Genomic DNA, 7,230 nt, shown 5'->3' on the forward strand with positions numbered 1-7,230 from the left:
GTGATTCCTAAACGTATAATCCTAAATACACACTATCTGGTCATATCCTGCCAGACTTAGCAAATCATTAAAAGCTTTAAGCTTTATTGACTCATCAAAAAGCCTTAATGCTTTACCTCGTTTTTGAACATTGTCTTCATCACGAGAATGGGTTGAGTTAGTTGACAATGTTGAACTGTCATCTATCACTTTGTTTGAGCTCTTTGAACCTAGCTCTTGGGATCTCCAGTCTGCTAGGTAGAGTTACCGCCATGATGACTTGTCCTAGGCCTTTAATCCCATTCCCTTTGATGATCTTTCAACTGCCTCTCTAGATAGGCCTTTTATAAGTGGATCCGACACGTTATCTCTTGACTTTACGTAGTCAATTGTGATAACACCACTAGAGAGTAGTTGTCTAACGGTATTGTGTCTCCGTCGAATATGACGAGATTTTCCGTTATACATAACGCTCCCTGCCCTACCTATTGCCGCTTGACTGTCACAATGTATACAAATAGGTGCCAAAGGTTTGGGCCAAAGTGGAATATCTTCCAAAAAATTCCGGAGCCATTCAGCTTCTTCATCGTCTTTATCTAAAGCTATGAATTCAGATTCCATTGTAGAACGGGCGATGCACGTTTGTTTGGATGATTTCCAAGACACTGCTCCACCCCCAATTGTGAAAACATATCCACTCGTGGATTTAACTTCAGATGATCCGGTGATCCAATTTGTATCACTATATCCCTCGATCACGGAAGGATATTTGTTATAATGCAAAGCATAATTTTGGGTATGTTTCAGATATCCCAAAACTCGTTTCATTGCCATCCAATGTATTTGATTGGGATTACTTGTAAACCAACTCAGTTTGCTAATAGTACATGCTATATCTGGTCGCGTACAATTCATGATATACATCAAACTTCCCAATACTCTTGCATAGTCCAGTTGTGAGTCACTTTCACCTTCATTCTTTTGAAGTGCATAACTCACGTCAATTGGAGTCTTGCAATTTTGAAATCTAAATACTTGAACTTATCAAGTACCTTTTCAATGTAGTGAGACTATGATAATGCTAGACCTTGTGGAGTCTCGCGAATTCTGATTCCTAAGATCACATCAGCAACTCCTAAGTCTTTCATGTCGAATTTGCTAGACAATATGCGTTTTGTAGCATTTATATCTGTCATATTTTTGCTCATTATCAACATGTCATCAACATATAAGCAAACAATGACTTCATGACCTAGAGTGTTTTTAATGTAAACACATTTGTCACACTCGTTGATTTTAAATCCATTTGCCAACATTGTTTGGTCAAATTTTGCATGCCATTGTTTGGGTGCTTGTTTAAGTCCATAAAGCGACTTAACAAGTTTGCAAACTTTCTTTTCTTTACCAGGAACCAAAAAACCCTCAGGTTGTTCCATGTAAATCTCTTCCTCCAATTCTTCATTTAAGAAAGCTGTTTTAACATCCATTTGATGGATTTCAAGACCATACACGGCCGCTAGTGCCACTAACATCCTAATAGATGTTATCCTTGTTACTGGCGAGTAAGTGTCAAAGTAATCAAGGCCTTCCTTTTGTCTATAACCTTTGACAACAAGTCTTGCCTTATATTTGTCAATAGTGCCATCAGCTTTAATTTTTTGTTTAAAGATCCATTTCGAACCTAAAGGCTTATTTCCAAGAGGAAGATCAACCAATTCCAATGTATAGTTATCCAAAATTAATTGAATCTCACTATTGACTGTCTCTTTCCAAAATGCTGAATCGGAAGACGACATAGCTGCTTTAAAAATTTGAGGCTCATTTTCAAGCAAGAATGTCACAAAATCTGGTCCAAAGGAAGTAGATGTTCTTTGACGTCTGCTACGCCTTGGATCTTCTATACTTGGAGTATTTTCCTTTGGTTCTTCCCGAGGTCGTTTAGGTCTTTTACTTAACGACTCGCTTTCAGTTTTATACGGATAGATGCTTTTAAAGAATTCAGCATTATCTGATTCTATTACCGTATTAACATGAATCTCGGGATTATCGGATTTATTAACCAAAAACCGACATGCTTTACTGTTTGTAGCATAAAACTCTGGTGATCGGCGAACTACTCAATGGTCGTAAAACACACTGGAATATTTTGTGCAGAAGAAGAAGAAGATTCAGAAAATTTCGTAAGTTAATATTCTGGGATTTGAAGGTCTATTTATAGCCAACTTGGTGATGTTTCTGAAGAGGTTTGCAACCTTTCAGAACAGTCATGGCTATTGGAACAGGTGTGACACTCTGAAGAAGTTTGTAACCTTTCAGAACAGTCATAGCTGTTGGAACAGGTGTGACATTCTGAAGAGGTTTGCAACCTTTCAGAACAGTCATGACTGTTGGAAATTTTTGCAGGAAATTTAAAACGAATTTAAATTAATCCAGGAAAGAAAAGCGGGCCGGACCGGACTGGGTCGCCGGTCATTGGTTATTTCGGATTGAATTTTCTTTAATTAAATATTTGAAAAGAATTTTGTCCAAAAAGATTAATCAATCAATCTTTGACAAATCCGAAGCCGAAGCCGAGCGACGACGACAAAGGCGCAAGGCTTGCCTTCTTACTAGCTCTTTAAGAGCTAAAAAATGAGTTTCTCTATATAAACACCAAGACTTTCTTTCTTTCTACCAATGAGGGACAAAGTGCATTAGTGAACTCATTCAAAATTTTACTTCCCTCCATTTCTTTCCCACCATTTTCCATTCACTCTTCTTTTATTATTAAACAAAATCCAACAATCGATGATCAAATTCACTTGCAGCTACTTATCCCAGGAGTACATATGTATTACTTCTTCTACATGGCAGAGAACAGATCCAACAAGCAGAAAAAAGAGGTGAGTACAACCGTGGAATAGCAGATAGAACAAATAACTCAAAGTACATTCCTCAAAGTAGTTGCCTTTTGCTTAATGTGATCAGTGGCAAATAATTCCCTTTCCAATATCCAATCCTCAATCATTATCTGAGAATTCACTGCCTGATCAGTAGCTACAAGATGTCCAGCATTTGATACCACAACATGGCTCAATTTTTCCCATTTCTGCATCCAGCTAACTCTTTATTCACTCTCCAAACCTTACGTTTCGCGTCCAAAAACTTGTCAATTCCTTCCCACTTCATCTTCTTCATCCACGCCTTAGTCGACACCACCCCGTCTTGTAAATCAAACTGCCCCTGGTACAATAACACCCTAGTGTTCTTAACCAAGAATTCCACCATGTATTTCACTTTCTTCATCACATCATTATGCAACACATTGCCTACCAACTCACTACACTCGTCGAAAACTATTGTTTCTTTTGCTTTTATAGCCATCTTTATCTCTACATTGCTTAGAAGTTTTACCACCAATTCATCTTCATATGGCTTGAGCCTCCTAAAATCATGTATATCCGCGAGTCCTGTCATGTTCACTAATGTCCTCAAGACCCTTGATCTAGCTTTCGTCGCCTCACTCCAATTACCATTTGTGGTTAGTATAATAGCCTCATCTTGAAGTTTCTCCAATTGTGTCTTTTGCTTTTCATTGATCAAACCAGAATAATAAGCATTCAGAGCATGAGTCCCCACTTGAGTTACTGGATCAGTCAGTCCATTTCCTATGGCAATACCAGCTAATTTCACCCGGCTTGATTCGGGCAAACACGCATTCCTTTTCAGTGTATAATATCCAAATGCTGGCACATATTTGCCATCATAACTCTCATCGGTGAAGTAAATAGGCCGAGTTTTGAACGACCGATCGAAGGCAAGAAATTTCCTTGTTGCTACAAAAAGGTGTTTGGCAACATCATTTTGGTTCCTAGGGATCTCTTCTGGACTTGCAGCAATGCTAAATCCAGTTCCTATAGGATTATCAAGAAACAGGAGGCCAAACATCCGATTCCAAGAGCCCGAATTGCTCTCAAGTGAAATGTGTTCGACGTTATGCCTCACAGAAGAGGAGACGCGCCAAGGGCCAAGCTCGTAAAAGTTTCCGAGCATGGAAGAACAGCCAGGACCACCTTGGAGCCAGATGACAATTGGGGTTTGGGAAAGAGGAGTGATAGGCTTCTGAGCTTCATAATAAGTGTAGAAAATGGCGGAGCCGGTGGTCGAGTTGACAGTGAGGTAGCCAGACTTGGTGGGAAGAGTTTCTTTAGGAAATGAAGAGTGTAGAGCTGCTGCCGATGAGCTGTGGAGGAAGCAACAGAAGATGGTGAGTAAGAGGAGCAAAAGGAGGAGACATTGTCCTAGTCTGCACTCCATTAGTGGTAGATGGAAATGAAACTAGAAGGCATCCACCATTATTGAGTGATGAAGTAGGCTAAAGTAACGGGGAAGCGCTGCACCACAAGAGTCTATCGTAGTACTCTGCAAGAGGTTGTTCCTGATTTCCCGGTCACATGACATCAATTTACCAATTACGCCAACACTTTGCTTCAAAGGCTAAAGTAACATTTTTTTAAAACTAGGATTGAAATTCCAACAAAATACAATAACAAAATCAGTGTAATCCCGTGAGGTTTGAGGAGGTTAATGGGTATACAAATCTTACCGAAAGTTGTGAAGGCAGAGAGCTCCAAACATGGTAGCAAAACTTGCAGCAGCAGGAAATAAAATAGCCAATCAGTGCGCATGTTGAGAATCCCAACGTTGAATCTTGAGTCAAGCGAGCAATTGTGCTTTTGGGTTAAACAAGAAAATATTTTCTCTTGTTTGGACGGGACAAAACACATTATATTAATACATAAACATCACATAAAAATTTGAACGAACTAATCTTCTTTTTTTTTTTTTGAAAAATGGCATTGTATAGTCGCTGTAAAAATAATAGTCGAAAAAATATTTAAATTTTATATATATATATATATATATTTTTTGTATATATATATATATGTATATATATATATTCTGTATGTTATATACAAAATTTATACACTATTTGGGCTAACAAATATAAATAGTTTCTGACACGGGCTAAAAGTGATAATATCCCTTCTTTATTTTTTTGAAATTTTAAGTCATAAAAAATCTGTATTTGTTGAGATTGTTGAACTGACGTAATTGAGGTGTAAATCAAGCTTTGTTCCTAAAAACAATTGTAAAGTTGAGAAAATTAGACCTTATCCAATATAAATCGATAAGCATAACAAAAAAAAAAACTATATAAAAAAAAAAACCCATAGTTGGCTATTAGGTTTGTCTTTATTCTTCATTCACTCACTTTTTCATTGATTCAGATAAAACTAGTGTTAAACAAATTATAGTTGATTAAATCAGTGACATATAAATCGCATTAGGACTGCATGTGCACCTGTTTTGAATAGTTAGTAGACTATTAATTCTCTATGTTAAACATAAATGATGATTTTGATCCAATGCTGAAACTTGAAGGACTATTTAGGACCTTTTGCCATTTACTAAAGAGTCGCAGTCAAGCAAGGCTAACGCGATTTATAACGCATTCGGCAAATGCATTTTATAAATCGAATTCAGTAAATGCATTTTATAAGTAGCGTTCTTACAATGCTTTAATAAGTCCCGTTCAGCTAATGCAGTTTATACAAAGTTTAAAATAAAATGACAAATAAATAAGGAAAGACGACAAAAACATTTGAAATATCTTAAATCCTACACGAAGATTGATTATCTACATTGTTATATGAACAAGTAGTGTGTACGCAGACCTTACCCCTACCCTAGGGTAGAGAGGCTGTTTCCAAATAGACCCTCGACATCCTTCCCTCCAAGAACTTCTCACCTTGTAGTGTGTACGCAGACCTTACCCCTACCCTAGGGTAGAGAGGCTGTTTCCAAATAGACCCTCGATATCCTTCCCTCCAAGAACTTCTCACCTTGTAGTGTGTACGCAGACCTTACCCCTACCCTAGGGTAGAGAGGCTGTTTCCAAATAGAAACCCGACATCCTTCCCTCCAAGAACTTCTCACCTTGCTCTTGGGGAGACTCGAATTCACAACCTCTCGGTTGGAAGTGGGGGTTGCTTACCATATGAACAAGTACAACATATCCAACAATTACTGCAGTCACTATCGGAAGTACAAGGACTAAAACACCAACTAAGTTGAGGGAGTAGCCTTTTCTCGATTACAGAGAGATCATGATCAACATTCAATGTAGCTATGACTTGTGTGATTGAAATCCAGGGCACTTTAACTGAAATATTTCATCATTATAGTTAAAAAAATCAAATTATGATTGATGCAACATTATAAAACACACTACTAGATTATAATGTACCTAAATACATGAAGGCAAACACAATATTGTAAAAGTAGAATCTAGAAATATGTCTAAATAGATGCTAACCAATTATTGCCATAAGGAGTTGAGAGAATAAAACAAAGCTTTAGCGATGCCATAATAAAAATGATACTCCACACTTTAGAAAAGTTTTTTTTTGAACCTCTCTTTGCCTTCCAATGGTCATAATTTATAGCCCCCCCCCCCCAACCCACCCACCCACCCCCCAAATGTGAACTAGCTGCATGTGTATGTGTCTCAGCCAACTTGCTCATGCATCAATATGAAAATGTTGTGACTTTTCGAGAACATATATATATATAGCATATTTTAGCAAAAAAATAAATAAATATAGTATGCATATGACAGTGTTAGTTCCTAATCATAAATTATGCTCTCATGATAGCCGGTACCTATAGGTTGTGATTACTTTTGCACATGATTCAATTAATGAACTAACTAGTTAATTACTTATTCTACTAGTCTCGATAATAAAGTTATATTAGAGGTAAACACGGCATGTTGTTTTCGGATAATGCATGTGAGAATGAAAGCATTTCATTCTAGAATTGATGCAGTTGCTACTCATTTATAAAGTCATGCTAGCTACATTAATCCATGTGAACTATTAATTGGACTGTTATTTATTTATTTATTTATTTATTTATTTATTTATTTATTGCTGCAGTAATGTGAACTCAAGGCTGGATGCCTGGATTATACTCTCCGATCTTGAAGCTAAAAAGATTTTTTTTTTTTTTGCTTTTTTGTTTTTTTGCTTTCTGGACTTGAAAGACAATGAAACTCTCCATGGAAATTAGAGTGGCTACTTTTTGCATGTAAGGAATTGGGTATGAAGAATGATGTTCATAACCTTTTGCCTTTTGCATGTGTTTTGCAATTATTTACCAAACTTAATTTTATCCTTCCTCACAAATATCTTGGAAAGTATAGAACCC

The 7,230-nt window shown here is 37.0% G+C and overlaps 1 pseudogene; it reads right to left on the minus strand.

Moving 5' to 3' along the window:
- Positions 1 to 2,899: 2,899 nt before the first annotated feature.
- Positions 2,900 to 4,275, minus strand: LOC104212301 (serine carboxypeptidase-like 50; annotated as a pseudogene).
- Positions 4,276 to 7,230: the final 2,955 nt, after the last annotated feature.

Source organism: Nicotiana sylvestris, chromosome 10, assembly GCF_000393655.2.
Source record: "Nicotiana sylvestris chromosome 10, ASM39365v2, whole genome shotgun sequence".
NCBI classification, from domain to species: Eukaryota; Viridiplantae; Streptophyta; class Magnoliopsida; order Solanales; family Solanaceae; genus Nicotiana; species Nicotiana sylvestris.